At 37.9% G+C, this 17,500-nt stretch overlaps 1 pseudogene; it reads left to right on the top strand.

Moving 5' to 3' along the window:
* LOC137616652 (uncharacterized) overlaps window positions 1–14,270 on the top strand; it is a 35,241-nt pseudogene extending 20,971 nt beyond the window's left edge.
* Window positions 14,271–17,500: the final 3,230 nt, after the last annotated feature.

Genomic DNA, 17,500 nt, shown 5'->3' with positions numbered 1-17,500 from the left:
ATCAATAAATATATATATATATATATATATATATATATATATATATATATATATATATATATATATATATATATTCAAATAAGCCATATATATTTTGATATATTAATGTCTGGATTCTCTTAACGACCTCGGGATCAGAGCCCCAGGCGAAATCTCACAAAGACAAGAGCTTGGCTCCGGCCGGGAATCGAACCCTGGTCGGCAAGCTTATATAGACAGTGACTAACCCATTCGGCCACGAATAGGTCGGTAGGGTCCCTGCCAGAATGGTTTCTAGCCGTACAGGTGGTAGTTCAAATCACCACCCGGCCAGAAGCTGTTACCGTAAAATGAATTCCAAGTGGATATGTATTCCCAAGATAGAATTCGGTATTAAATGCATTTCGTAGGTGATATTTACATTATTTAAAATCTCGTGTTCTTGTGATATATGTTCATTAAAATAACCACGTGTTGCAAACTCACAAATCAGCTATCATGGTGGAGATGGGTCTATTCCAAGTCTATGAACAGAATCTTGAATTCGACAGGAATATATAAGGGGACTTGTCATAAACTTTCAGTCTCTCTTGATAGCTGAGTCGGTAGGGTCCCTGCCAGCATGGTTTCTAGCCGTACAGGTGGTGGTTCGAATCACCACCCGGCCAGAAGCTGTTACCATAAAATGAATTCCAATTGGATATGTATTCCCAAGATAGAATTCGGTATTAAATGCATTTCGTGGGTGATATTTACATTAATTAAAATCACGTGTGCTTGTGATATATGTTCATTAAAATAACCACGTGTTGCAAACTCACGATTCAGCTATCATGGTGGAGATGGGTCTATTTCAAGTCTATGAACAGAATCCTGAATTCGACAGGAATATGTAGGGGGACTTGTCATAAACTTTTAGTCTCTCTTGATAGCTGAGTCGGTAGGGTCCCTGCCAGCATGGTTTCTAGCCGTACAGGTGGTGGTTCGAATCACCACCCGTCCAGAAGCTGTTACCATAAAATGAATTCCAAGTGGATATGTATTCCCAAGATAGAATTCGGTATTAAATGCATTTCGTGGGTGATATTTACATTAATTAAAATCACGTGTGCTTGTGATATATGTTCATATATATATATATATATATATATATATATATATATATATATATATATATATATATATATATATATATATATATATATATATATATATTCATATACTGTATATATATATATATATATATATATATATATATATATATATATATATATATATATATATATATATATGTATATATATAATATATATATATATATATATATATATATATATATATATATATATATATATATATATATATATATATATATATATATATATATATATATATATATATACATATATATATATATATATATATATATATATATGTATATATATATATATATATATATATATATATAAATAAAATATATATATATATATATATATATATATATATATATATATATATATATATATATATATATATATATACACACACACGCACACACACACACACATATATATATATATATATATATATATATATATATATATATATATATATATATATATATATATATATATATATATATATTGAGTAGCACGTGATTTCTATCTAGATATGTTTATTCACTTGGAAAAAAATCAAATAGGGTAATTTTGGTAGCATTTCTGTTTGTAAATGTAACTAATTGAAAGAATAAAGACACTTTCATTTTATCTTAAAATATATTCTAAATATATGATGTGGCAATGTAATTCATAAAGTCCTCAACTTTAATGTATGGAATACTTTATAGAGTCTTCATTTTGTGTTGTTGAAGGAAGAGAACGGGGTATTAAAGATATCCAGGTAACTTTTTCAAATTTACATTCTGGAGAACTCACCAATGGATTTAATCACCAGAACAATAAGAGCTAGATCCTCTTTCAAAATGCCTATAAAAAATCGAAGTCTTCTTTTGATGCAGTTTCCAATCTGTGGAAATGATTTCATGTTTGTTGCTTTTACCATGAGGACTTCCATTTCATTTGATATCAGTCAATGAGAAAATGCGTAATTTTTGGGAGGCCCTGCGTTACCTACTGTGGATTAATGCTAACATTTTGACGTATATATATATATATATATATATATATATATATATATATATATATATATATATATATATATATATATATATATATATATATATATATATATATATATATATATATATATATATATATATATATATATATATATATATATATATATATATTATTACTACCCAAGCTACAACCCTAGTTGGAAAAGCAAGATGCTATAAGCCCAGGGACTCCAACAGGGAAAAATAGCCCAGTGAGGAAAGGAAATAAGGAAATAAATAAAAGAAGAGAACAAATTAACAATAAATCATTCTAAAATAAGAAACAACGTCAAAACAGACATGTCATATAATAAACTATCAACAATATCAAAAACAAATATGTCATAAATAAACTATAAAAAGACTATGTCCGCCTGGTCAACAAAAAAGCATTTGCTCCAACTTTGAACTTTTGAAGTTCTACTGATTCAACCACCCGATTAGGAAGATCATTCCACAACTTGGTAACAGCTGGAATAAAACTTCTAGAGTACTGCATAGTATTGAGCCTCGTGATGGAGAAGGCCTGGCTATTAGAATTAACTGCCTGCCTAGTATTACGAACAGGATAGAATTGTCCAGGGAGATCTGAATGTAAAGGATGGTCAGAGTTGTGAAAAATCTTATGCAACATACATAATGAACTAATTGAACAACGGTGCCAGAGATTAATATCTAGATCAGGAATAAGAAATTTAATAGACCGTAAGTTTCTGTCCAACAAATTAAGATGAAAATCAGCAGCTGAAGACCAGACAGGAGAACAATACTCAAAACAAGGTAGAATGAAAGAATTAAAACACTTCTTCAGAATAGATTGATCACCGAAAATCTTGAAAGACTTTCTCAATAAGCCTATTTTTTGTGAAATTGAAGAAGACACAGACCTTATATGTTTCTCAAAAGTAAATTTACTGTCGAGAATCACACCTAAAATTTTGAAAGAGTCATACATATTTAAAGAAACATTATCAATACTGAGATCCGGATGTTGAGGAACCACCGTCCTTGACCTACTTACAATCATACTTTGAGTTTTGTTAGGATTCAACTTCATACCCCATAATTTGCACCATGCACTAATTCTAGCTAAATCTCTATTAAGGGATTCACCAACCCTAGATCTACATTCAGGGGATGGAATTGATGCAAAGAGAGTAGCATCATCTGCATATGCAACAAGCTTGTTTTCTAGGCCAAACCACATGTCATGTGTATATAGTATGAAAAGTAATGGGCCAAGAACACTACCCTGTGGAACACCAGATATCACATTCCTATAATCACTATGGTGCCCATCAACAACAACTCTTTGAGATCTATTACTTAAAAAAATCAATAATAATGCTAAGAAACGACCCACCCACTCCCAACTGTTTCAGTTTGAAAACAAGGGCCTCATGATTAACACGGTCAAAGGCAGCACTAAAATCAAGGCCAATCATACGAACTTCCCGACCACAATCAAGGGATTTCTGTACAGCATTGGAGATTGTAAGAAGGGCATCACATGCTCCAAGGCCTTTACGAAAACCAAATTGCAAACTGGGGAAGAGATGATTACCTTCAGCAAACCTATTAAGACGTTTTGCCAGAAGACGTTCAAAAACTTTAGATAATATGGGAGTTATGGAAATTGGGCGGTAATCAGTGGGACTTGAGCTACCACAAACACATTTACATAGAGGAGTAACATTACCAATTCTCCAACTAGTGCTAAAAGCTCCTCTTCTTGCTAACTTGCGCAAAATAACAGATAACTTTGGAGCTAAGAAATCTGCTGTCTTTATAAAAAACAAAGGAAAAATACCATTTGGGTCTACACCTCCATAAGCATCAACGCTATTAGGGGTACAGATTGCTATGTGGCGTGTCAAGAATACGTCCTCTGATATTACACGATATCCTTGAGAGAAAATTTGAGGATATTCGCTCCAGGAGTTAAAATTCTGGGACTTAAAGGTTTAATTCTTAGGGAATATCACTGTAGTAACATATATCCCTTAGGAAGCTACTTTAGGAACTTCCATCAGGACGACATGGCGATCTCACCCAAAAATAGATTTTTAGCTTTGCTCAAAACCTGTTATATATATATATATATATATATATATATATATATATATATATATATATATATATATATATATATATATATATATATATATATATATATATATATATATATATATATATATATATATATATATATATATATATATATATATATATATATATATATATATATATATATATATATATATATATATATATATATATATATATATATATATATATATATATATATATATATATATATATATATATATATATATATATATATATATATATATATATATATATATATATATATATATATATATATATATATATATATATATATTATATATATATAAATATATATATATATATATATATATATATATATATATATATATATATATATATATATATATATATATATGTATATATATAACAGGTTTTGAGCAAAGCTAAAAATCTATTTTTGGGTGAGATCGCCATGTCGTCCTGATGGAAGTTCCTAAAGTAGCTTCCTAAGGGATATATGTTACTACAGTGATATTCCCTAAGAATTAAACCTTTAAGTCCCAGAATTTTAACTCCTGGAGCGAATATCCTCAAATTTTCTCTCAAGGATATCGTGTAATATCAGAGGACGTATTCTTGACACGCCACATAGCAATCTGTACCCCTAATAGCGTTTATGCTTCGAGGGGGACGTGGCAGAATAGAAGGGGGGCCTTATCAAGGTTACCCCAGTTCTCGTACTACTATTGACCACCACCACAGTACCATTCCTAAGATGGCGGACATTCCTTGTAGCATTGAGTGTGGTGCTACAGATACAACGCCCCAGGGAGGAATACTGTGACGATCTTTTCTTTTTAGAAAAGAAGGGTGGGTTCATCAGGACGACATGGCGATCTCACACAAAAATAGATTTTTCTCTTCGCTCAAAATCCGTTTTTTTGGGCTTAAGCCATGTCATCCTGATGGAAGCATACCAGAGCATTAGTGTATCTGTGGATTTTCATCAATGCCTTAACCTTGGGTCAGCATTTCTATGATCATTTGGACCAATCAACACAAATGATGTTACCGTTATCTGTCATTATCACTAATCATACACGATGTTAGTGCTTCCTGACCCCTACAAGGAAGAGTCATTCTAGGCAGTAGAAAAGCGGTCTCAAGGTTATCATATATTGTATGAACAAACATAAGTATACACTGGATGTTCAAACTATCTCGTAATTTGTGAATATTATCAAGTACTTATCAGTGTTTCTTATATCCATTGTTTGTGAGCATACAAATATATGAAGAGTACATACTCTGGACGTTTAATCATGCAATTGTCGGGCGAATTAGGATGCAATTACATTCTAATAGACACTTATATTCAAGAAATATCTAAGTGAATTTGCAAATAAAACGAATGTAGCATGATACATGTACAGAGATTATCCTTCTTTCTTGGGAAGAAAGAAATGATGAGTGCCACTCTCAGATTGAAGAAAATTTATAATAAAATTTCTCTTCATATTTCCTGTACCGGTTACTTCTATCTACACTGTGTACTACGTACACATGTCACTAGTGCTTTCTGTGTAATTCAACAACAGGGATTTTTTAAGAGTTGGTGTCACCATGGTAACATTTATTCAAAGGAGGTCACACTATGAGAGATGATCCCTTCTCCCTTTAATTAACAGTCCCAGTCAATTAGCTGTTCATCGTAGAATTAGACAGCAGGTTAAATACTCTACCCGACCATCACCACATACTGCTTCAGTTCATGGACCTGCTTAGCACAGTGTTTGTAGAACACTCTGGATGACTCTCATCAAGTATATGAGCGAGGACATTCAAAGTCCCAAGCAATTAACTGTTTATGACATTAATTAGGGGGCAGGTTTTAATATACTAGCTGCCGCCACTTCATAGTGCTTCAGTTCATGGAACTGTTTTGCATAGTGTTTGTAAAACATTCTGGATGATTTCCATCTGGAGTATGAACGAAGACGCTCAAAGTCCATATACTAAAAGAAGTTCAGTGATGAAGCAATCTTTCTCGGATCATGACCTGGGGGAGTACTGTCAGGATCCGCTCTACGAATAAAGTAGGTGAGCTTCAACCTCAGTTGTTTTAGGGATAAGTTTTATCCAGAGTTTTCTCCTTTAAAGAGCTGTCCTTCCCTGAAGTCTGAAGTTCTACGAAGATAGACCTTTAGACACTCTACCGGACATAGAGAGACATCAAACTTCAGAGGGTAGATTCTCCCATTCTTAGCGAGAAAGATCGGATCAGGGAAGAGATTCAGTTCTCCTGTTTCTGCGAACTGAATGTGGCCCTCATCTCTAGATAGGGCCCCTATTTCACTAACTCTAGCCCCTGAGGCTATAGCAAACAGAAAAATAACCTTTTGGGTTAGATCCTTAAGCGAAAATCTTCCTTGTTCATGGATGAGGCATAATGTAGGACCTTGTCCAAAGACCAAATGATGGACTTTGGTGGTGCTGCAGGCCTAAGCCTTGCACATGACTTCGGGATCTTATTAAAGTTCTCATTCGCCAAGTCCAATTGAAAAGCATATAGAAGAGGTCTAGTCAAGGCTGATTTGCACGTAGTTATTGTGTTGGCCGCCAAACCTTGGTAATGAAGACAGATAAAGAAGGACATACAGAAGTTCATTGAAATCTCTTTCGGTCCTTTTGCTTATACAAAAGCAACCCACTTTTTCCATGATGACTCATATTGTCTTCTAGTTGTATTCTTCTAAGAATTCTATATTGCCTTCTGAGATCCCAAACCTTTTCCTAACCGCTAGGGCAAGAAAATCATGCAATGAAGGGTTCGGGTTCTTTATGATAAATCGAACGCTATTAATCTCTGAACTTTCTGAAGTAGTCCTGGGTTCAGAACTAGGGACAGCCTCAGCCTCCGTTCTTTTTTCAGAGAGGACAGATTGCTCCTGGGCTGCCTGGGAGCCAAGAGAGCTCCTCCTCCCTGGAAGGATCTCAGCTTATTGAGGATTCTCAGCAGGTGATTAGATGGGATGAACTGGAAATCCTAAGTCTATCCCTCCCATTTCAGAGACATGATGTCGGTCATTTTTATTAGAGGATCCTCGTATGGGGCTACGTATCGAGGTAGTGCCTTGACGACGTTCGTAATGAAGAGGTCGGACTGCAGTTCAGCTACTTGTTCCCATTTGGGAGAGAATAGGTCTGCGTCCATGGACCATTCTAACTCTATCGGCTTGATCCCGAATAGAGCATCCACTGTCACATTGCGGATCGGTTGTATATGAACTGCTGACAGGTTCCATCCTTTTAGGTAAGGGATGGTTAACTACACGTAGACTGTATGAGACGTTCTCTAGCATCGTCGATTGCAGCGTCTCGTTATTGCTTCGGAGTCCCAGATCAGCCGTAGACAATGTGATCTGCGTGGAGAGTTTCTCGACTCATGACAGGACCAACATGGTCTTGGGACTTTCGGGCTTTGACCTTTGTTAGGGAAGCGATTAAGGATGGACCGATATCGGTCTTTTTAGATCTCTTCGAGCGTTTGATGCTTGTTTTCTCCAGACTCTCAACGCATCTTGCAGCAGTGGCCTTAGCACCAGGACTGTCTCTATTGCGAACTGGAGAGAGATCAGAGTTCTTCCCTGTTCGTGTTTTGGGAATCTGATTGATTACCAGAGTCTCTTGACCGACCTTGCCATCTCCTTTTACATTCCCAAAGGAAAGGAGAGTTGGTGTAACCACAGGATTCAATGACTTTTTTGCCATTGAAACCCTTGAGCTGGAGAGAATCGAGACTTCTTGAAGCTTATCTTGCATCCGCGATGTTCCGGGGACGGGATCATTTCCTTGGATGTTCATAGACCAGCCACCTTGGGTGCTGCTGTGACGGCGCCGAGTGAGGGTGTGAACTCAAAGGCAGGTTAGAAAGGACTGAGTTATAATATTATAGAACACTCTCCTTTAAATACAAAACCTCAAGGCAACAGGACATAACAAGTTCACAAGACAGACAATATCACAGAGGAAAAACCAGACATGAATTTTCATGTTCGTTTTAGTGCGAGGGAAGAGCGAAGATACAAGCATAATATATACAAAAGGAATTATGTAAAATTGTGTGAAACACGGTTGGTACATGGCTCCCCCCCTAAAAATGACATACTGTACATGTTAAATAGGGCGCCCTGATCTAGAGAGGCAAACTATAGGCGGGTCATCTGGCAGAAGATAAGCAGGTTTTAGACGATCAATGGAGACCCAGTCTTCTTTGCCCCGAATGTTTAGGAGGAATACTTTCGGATTGCGTCGGATCACAAGGAAAGGGCCCGTGTAAGGGGGCGTTAGTGGTGGCTTGCTGGTGTCGTTGCGCAGGAAGACGTGCGTTGCAGAGTGCAAGTCCGTTGGTATGTGATGCTTCGCTGGGGGCTTGTAAGTCTGGCGGCACGGAGTAAATTTTCCCACGACGTGACGTAAGCGCTGGAGATCGTCAGAGGAGGTTGTAGAAGGAAAAAACTCGGCAGGGACGACCAACGGGTCGCCATACACCATTTCGGCTGCCGAGACGTCGAGGGCGTCTTTAGGAGTGGTCCTTAGTCCAAGGAGGACCCAGGGAAGCTGAGTAAACCAGTTGCAATCCTTGCAGCGGGACATCAAAGCTGCTTTGAGGGTGCGATGAAAACGTTCAACCATTCCATTGGCAGCGGGGTTGTAGGCCGTTGTGTGATGTAGGGTGATGCCCAGGAGATTCGCTAATGACGTCCATAATTGAGAGGTGAAAGTGGTTCCCCTGTCAGAAGTAATATGCTCAGGGATACCGAATCTTGAAATCCATCCACAGAGTAAGGCAGATGTACATGAGGCGGACGTTGCAGTTTCCATGGGAATGGCTTCAGGCCAACGAGTGGAGCGGTCGATGACGGTAAACAGGTAACGATGTCCTTGTGATGTGGGTAGGGGGCCTACAACGTCGACGTGAATGTGTGCGAAACGACGCTGAGGTTGAGGAAAGGTGCCCACTCCTGAATCCGTGTGTCGTTGTACTTTGGAAGTTTGGCAAGAAGTACAGGCACGGACCCAATCCTTAGCATCCTTAGAAATGCCATGCCAAATGAACTTTGCCTTCAGCAGCTGTGCAGTAGAACGGCACGAGGGATGTGAAAGGCCGTGGATGAGATCAAACACCTGTCGGCGCATGGGAGCAGGAATCCAAGGTCGCGGTCTACCAGTACTGACGTCACAGAGGAGGGTGGTGTTGGTGGAGGTTTGAAGGTCATGAAGTGGGTTCACATCACGAGAAGAGCCGTCTGCGGCAGGTTGCAGGCGAGTAATACTGGTCATTTTCCCGAGGGTGAGCGAAACTCTTTGTACCCCCAACGGTTGTTGAGAGAGCTGAAAAAGCATTGCTATACGGGTGGCTGGCGACGGCGAGTACTGCTGCAGAAGGTATGCGTTAACGGCGTCATAGTAACGGTGAAAGGTGGAGGGGGGGGGAGGAGCGAGTCACTCCGGGGTCACCAATGTGACGGAGCCGAGGGAGGGTTGTGAACTCAAAGGCAGGTTGGAAACGACTGAGTTATAATATTATAGAACACTCTCCTTTATATACAAAACCTCAAGGCAACAGGACATAACAAGTTCACAAGACAGACAATATCACAGAGGAAAAACCAGACATGAATTTTCATGTTCGTTTTAGTGCAAGGGAAGAGCGAAGATACAAGCATAATATATACAAAAGGAATTATGTACAATTGTGTGAAACACGGTTGGTACACTGCCCACCCCAGGCTCTCGTCCAGGGACATTGTAGCTTGAACCTTTCCTAGGCTTAATTATTGCGTGACTGTGTCTGCCAATTTTATGAAGATATCTAGGACTGTGTCTAGTCTGACAAGTGTTTTTCCTGGGATATACGTTACTTTGTGTAACTTGAATCCTAGATAGGAGGGGAGAGGGTGATTGACTGGAAGTTGCCAATAGACGACTTCCAGGTCTGGTAAGACTGCGGACACCATTTTTTTGCAACAGGGTCCTTATGTTCAGAAGGATAAACATTCTGAATTCATTGTTTTATTTGGACTTGTTGAGTGGCGACAAGTCCAGAATGACTCTGAATTTTCTGGAGTCTTTCTCGTAGACACACAACGGCTTTCCCTGGAATTCGGTAGACTATAGTTTCCTTACTACCTGTACGCTCTAGAGCTCTCAGGTAAATTCCTCCAGGAGGGTTTTGGATTATAGGAGGAGTTGAGGAAATGGTGGTAGAGACATCTCCACCTCCCATCTCAGTCCCATCTTGATTAGGCCATTGACCCAAGGATCGAAGGTCCAGCGATGCTAAAGGAACCTCCCTCCTACCAGAAGCATTTCTAGGCTTCGACTGATCAGTAGGATTATATTTTTGACCACCTGCCTGTGGCAGCGGCTGTGGGTCCCCAACCTAAGAGGAAGACGGAAAGGTCTGGAAATTCATTTCGAGCTGTTCAACAACTTCCCACAGTTGTAGTGTCCCAAATGAATTTCCAGAACTTTCCGTCTTCCTCTTAGGTTGGGGACCCACAACCGTGGAAGACTCTCTTTTTGAAAGGATGCCCCACTTTTAGAGAAGTCCTACTTTCTCCGTGGTGGCGTTCTTAATCACTTTCCTGACTAACCTCATCTGGAAAGAGGTGTTTACCCCAGATGTTGGAAGATAATAGCTTCTTCTACGAGATGTAGAGTTTGCCGTTTAAAATCGGCATCAGCTCTGCAAACCTCCATTGATTGGTTTTGGAGCATGTCAGAAGGTCTTGATCTATGGGTCGTTTGTATGACCCCTGAGGAGCGACAAGTGGAGCTTTACAAGGCTCTACATTGCATTTCGCTTCCTGCTTTTCGCTCTGTTTGCAAAAGTTTTCTATTAGATTCTTCACTTGGGCCCATAACTGGTCCATTCCATTTAATAGAGGGATAAAAGGCGAAGATATCGATGTCGCTGGCTCTAGAGCCGGTATAGACGGAGACAATTCCAACCCGTCATTCTCCCCTTCTTCCCGTGGGCGCTTTCTGCCCTCCTTCCCAAAGGTTATCTGGCCGTCGGGCGATGTACCTCGTCTCTGGGGTACCACTATTTCCTTACTTGCTGTTGGAAAAAGTATCCTATGCATCCTGTCATTAGCCAGGTAATTTCCCAGAGATATTTTCTGAAAGACTCTCACCCAGTTGCGTAGCTTGAAACGAGCTGCATCCCCAGTCTCTACCGACTTGGGATTCTTGAAACCCTCGGACAATGAGGTCCGACATACTTTGTAAGCCTGCGGGTTCCAATAATGCAGGGGTTTGGAAATAATATTGCAGGGGGCATGAAACCTGCCTGCATTATGTCCGTAAAAACACTTGATCTTAGTTTTGCAGAAGACTGCAACACATGACATCTGGTGTTCCTCCTGTAAAGAAAGGAAAACAAAATGAGTATACGATTGATTATCTCACTGATAACCAATGTATCAAAAGTTGTATCTAAACAGAATAGCTTAGGATAACAAGCTATAAAGGGATAGTAGGAGACACATACTTGTGTATCCTCTGCAAACAAATGCTGTTGCCTCCACTCAGTATTAAATGTGAGGAGATTCCCTTATCAAAGGAACTCCAACTAAAAAAGGGGGGTTCTCACCCCTAGGGATAGATAAGTGTATAATTCACTATCCCTTTTATACTAAACACTGTGGGGTAAGGATGACTGATTTCTCAATCAGCTTAATGAAGAAACACTATTCCTTCAATATAAAAGCTGCACCAGCAGAAGCTCGCAGAAGGGTACCCAAGATATGCTAGAAATAACTCCTGTATAATCGTACTGTAGTTTTCTGTTTTCAGTATGTACTATATTGCAAATAACTGGCTACTGTATAATTATATATTGTGTGATCCAGCCAATGTGCTGGCTTTATGGCAAGCATCTGACTGCACGGTCCAGCGGGCATGATGCCAACTGGACTGGGGAAAAATAAACATATATTTGTGTATCCCACCCAACCTATTTGTTGTGACCTCCCTTACAATATTATATCAAAGAGTTTTCTAATCATGGAGACTCAAGGATAAGGGCTCTGCCTTTTAACCCTTTTACCCCCAGGCTATTTGGAACTTTCCAACCCTTAACCCACCCCCCCGGCCTTTTTTTTCAAAAACATTTTGCAATATCTATTTTTCAAAGTGCTCTAAAAGCCTTAATTTTTGTCATAGAGAGGTGAGATTGGTCTCTTTCTTTTGGAAAATGCCCGAAGTTTCTCCTAAAGTTATCAGAAGTATGCAAAAAAAATGTAAATAGCAGTTTTTTGCAAGGAGATACCAGTACGTCCATGGGGGTAAAGGGATGAGTTTTGTGAAACGTACTAGTACGTCCATTGGGGGTGAAAGGATTAAGGGTTGGGAGTGTAATCTCCAGTCCTTAAAAATTTCAATATTGCAGGGTAATCTGAAGACTGATTTTTAATCAGGATTTTTGAAGAAATTAAATTCTTTCAATATGAGATTGGGTTCCACAAATACTTGGTTAGGATACTCAAAATATATTGGAAAACACTACTAGTATAAAATATACAGTAGCTTTCTATTTGCAGTATATCCTTTACTGCAAATATACTAACTACCTGTATAAACATATACTGTAGTTCAGTCGGCATGCCGTCGGCATAGCTAGGTTTTGCCGCCACATCCACCCTGCTAGCTAGAAGAGAGAGAGAGATAGCATGGAGAAAAGGCTACCTAATACTGTGTATATATACAGTAAATATGGATGTAAAAGTCTAATTTTACTACCTTTCTCCAGAAAGAAGGTTCAAATGGAAGGGGAGAATGTAATATTCAAGATTCCATCCAGCTACAGTACAGTCGCCAGCAAGGTCCTATCTATACCCTGCCGGCTGGCACTGCTGGCCACCAGTATCAGTACAGTCGGCGTGCTGCTGGTTGAGTCAGCACCAATCTGTGCCGGCCTGGTAGGTAACAGAGTCTGTTGCTAGCAGTCCAAGGGAGAACTGAAGAGCCTTTGGTAACAGACTTCCCACTCACAGCCAATATGTCCTCCAGCTGCCGGCCGGCAGCTGCCCTGGCTGCCTGCCAGCAGCCATCATGACTGCCGGCCGGCACTTGCCATGACTGCCGGCCGGCAGCTGTCATGGCTGCCTGCCAGCAGTTGTCACTACTGCCGGCCGGCAGTTGTCATGGCTGCCTGCTACTGAATTAGCTACTTGCAGTTGGACAACGGCTGAAGAGAGGGAGTCTGGTCAATAAAAAACTTTCTCTTAATTTTTTATATGCTATATATAATAGTCTGGCTTACTTCCTAGATTTTTCCATTTGCTGATTGATTACATGAATATTTTCACTTGTTTAATATGTGTTTCTCAAACCTGCTTCCTCTCGTAGTTGATTAAAGTCTAGCTGTCTATTTCTTCTGCCTGATACAATCATTAAGAATATTTCATATGTTATTAAGAGTAAATTATTCGGTGGTAATTGTTGATAATTTCGAGAATTAGGGTTTCTGAATTGTTGCTTTAAGTTCAGTGAGATTTACGATCATGAAATTACCTTAATTTATTATTTAAATCAATTTCAGGGTGTTTTATCCTGCTGCGTTGCCTCTTTTCATACATTTTACTGCTTTCTTGAATTCTCCTACTCTACTTTTAGTACCAGCTCATGAGTTTCATGATTTCTATTGACAAAGTTATATCTTATATCACTATTGCATAGTATTGTGTAGAAATCCCAAGCAATTTTCATCATTCCTTGTTTTGTTGATAATACTTCCTTTTTAAGAACTTGAGGCAAACATCTGTTGGTGCCCTCTTTTAAGTCTTATTTTCATCAAGTTAATGCATTATTCTTTTTTAGTTTCCTAATTGTTTTTGGATTTTGCATACAAATATCTATAGTTTGCTTATTAATTTGGATAATTCTAGTAATTCTATTTCTTCTCTCTTGGATTTTACATTTATGTTTAATCTCTTCTTTATTATTTTTTAGGTCTTTTCTGAGAGTTTACTTTGATCTTGTTTAGGAACTTTTCCACATATCACTTGTGTTGATTTCATTATCTTTTTAATTACTGTTTATTTATTTATCATTTTACTTCCTTCCATTTCCTTATGTAGTTTTGAGTAACTATTTTGTATTGCCAAATTAAACTTCTCAGCGTTTTCTCTTATTACAGTATTTTACTTTCTTTCACAAAACTAGTTTCTCTCCTTTACTTAGGTCTTACAAAATTCTATTTCTCACCAAGTTATGGCCGCTTGGCTTTCCTTTGTTTAATACGATTACATCTTCAACTGGATAGAAAAATCTTTTCTCACTGCCAATGATATCTATTTATATTCTCCATATTTGGCTTCTCTGTGTCAGTTTTCTATATATTCTTTTTTTTTGAAATAAAAGATTTTAGGGATTCTATGATTATTCATTTCAGCAAATTCTATAATCATATCTCTGTTAATACTTACACACTACAGATTCGCCTCGCTCCTTCTCACCTAGTTTAGTATTGAAATCAGCCAAAACAAATGTAAACCGAGTATCATTATATATATATTTTTTCTTTTTTAATAGATCCCTTCAGACCTTCATAAAAAGTTCCTATTTCTTCCTTTGTATGGGATACGTTTGATAGTTATACCTGCAATTTTCAAATATCATTAACACCCGACGATAGTCCACTGCAGGGCGAAACCCTCAGATATGTCCATCCAATCCAGCCTCACTGTGTTCATTCTATGCCAGTGTATACCCAAATAATTTCTTAGTTCGTCAATGACTCGTCTTCTATTTCCTCCCCTGCTTCGTTTGCAATCTCCAGGGATACATTCTTCTATTCATGTTGTCCATGTGTTATTTGTCATTCTCATCATATCCCATGCCCACGTACATTTTTTCCTTACTTATTATTAAAATATCCTTCAGTATAGTTTGCTCTCATATCCATATTTCTCTTTTGACGACTCTCCACGTTGAACCCATAATTATTCTCTCACCAGGTTTTTGACAGTACTGCTTAATCTTCTACTACTTTAGAAAGGTTCTCTGATACACAAAATAATACTTGTAGGACCAGTTGATCAAGTACTTTTCTTTATTTCTTTTTAGAGAAAAAAATATCTTTATTTTCATATGCATATTGTGTTTACCAAAACTTCTCCACCCGGTTCTTACCATACTTTCAGTTAAGGTTTCATGTCCAGGGTAAACACATACTGTCTGTTCTAAGAATGCACAGTCATTAACAATTTATAGATATTTGTTTATTACCCTTATTTGATGTCTCTACATTTTCATTGAATATTATCCTAAGTTTACTAATATTAAATTTTTAATCTAAGATTATTTTCTTTTCTTTTCATTTAATTCTATTAGTGATGTCAATTCCTTCTATTATTTACTTTGCTATGTGCATTTCTTAGGGCATTCCCTCATTAATGTTAATTCATACATTTTCCTAATGTAAAATATTGAAGTTACCATTGAGGCATGATCCTCTTCAAGAACCTTTCTACGTATTTATTGTGCTGTTCCCAATTTATTTTTTCAAATTACTATTCATTTCTTTTTTTATTATCCTCGTAATCTCCTCCTACGTATATTAACGCAAATGGCTTCACTTAGATTCCACCAGTCATCATAATCTTGAGCTTTTAAAAAAACATTTCTCAATTCATGAACGCCTACTTCACGCTTCATAGTCCTCATCCTTGTGTAGGCCTGGGTCTTCCAACTCTTCTTGTGTGTTGTGAAGCCCAGTTAAAAGTTAGGCTAACAAATCTTCCTTGAGAAGTGCGAAGAGTATGCCCAAACCATCTCCATCTATCCCCCACTATGTTCTCATCCTCATATGGCCCTTGTGCAGTCTCTCTTATAGTTCCATTTCTAATCTACCCATGTATACTTGTTATCATCTTTTTTTATGAAAAGAGAATGCAATTTATTACCTGTTCTTGTTCATCACACATATACAGTATACCAGTCTCTCACTACTCTCATTTTCCCCTGGTACATCATACTTCCCAATGACACCTTCTATCTGTACGGCACCCGTTAAGGTCACCCATGACCACTACATAATTCCTTCTATCCAGCCCTACTACACACCTATTTAATTCATTCCGCTGTTCTTCACTTTTCGCACAACCTGACCCATACACATAATCAAAAGCCCATCACTTCCTCCTCAACCTAACCCTTACCCAAATTAACTAGATGATATATGCTTTCATTCCACTACTTTACTTATCATCTACTCACTAAGCAATAAAGCTACACCGTCTCTGACTCTTCCCCTTTCAATCCCAGATACTCTACCAGTCACTTCACCAAACACCACTTTACCCTTCCCTTTTATCTCTATCTCACATAAAGCCAATTATCCATCCTTCTATTCGCAACATACTTCCAATCACATATCGTTCTACATCCACGCACATTCAGACCCCCCAAAACTAGAGTGCTCCGAGCAGTCCCTCTCCCCCTAGCTCCACCTCGTGGATATCTCACAGGAATAAGATACAGGAGGGGGGGGGGGGCTCCCAGTCCCCTATCCCCAGTCCCTTTTAGTCGCTTCATATGACACATAGGGATACATTGGCGTTATCGTAATTGTTGTTATAACCTCGCGGCAATATATATATATATATATATATATATATATATATATATATATATATATATATATATATATATATATATATATATATATATGTAAATAAATTTCCAATCTCTGCTTACCAGACTGCATAAAATATCACACGGAGTTTGGCTGAAGATAAATAGAAGAATGACATAGATGATGAGAACGGAGTATGCCATGGAAATGAAATATCCCTGGAAGAAGAAAGGATTAATGAGGTAGAGGCACTTGAGTGTTTAGGAAATATGATGTACAATACAGGGCCTTTACAGTTAGGTTAAGTAAAATTTGGAATTCAAAAAACCTGAAATTACATATGAAAATCAGACTATATATCAGTTTAGTGAGATTGGTCTTACTCTATTGACATGAGTCATGGTATGCCAATGAAACAATCTCCAATAGATATATTCGATTTCAGAACAGAGCACTCAGAATGATATTTGGAGTTGAATCGTGGGACAGGATTAGAAATGAGACTGTAAGAGAGATTAATCGAGTGCTAGATGTGAATGAGATCATGGTGAAGGGTAGATGGAGATGGTTTGGTCATGCTCTTCACACTCCCCAAGAGAGATAAGTTCATCAAACATCAGTTGGGCTC

The sequence above is a fragment of the Palaemon carinicauda genome, chromosome 2 (assembly GCF_036898095.1).
Source record: "Palaemon carinicauda isolate YSFRI2023 chromosome 2, ASM3689809v2, whole genome shotgun sequence".
Classification (NCBI taxonomy): Eukaryota; Metazoa; Arthropoda; class Malacostraca; order Decapoda; family Palaemonidae; genus Palaemon; species Palaemon carinicauda.
This window is presented reverse-complemented; position numbering and strand designations above follow the sequence as displayed.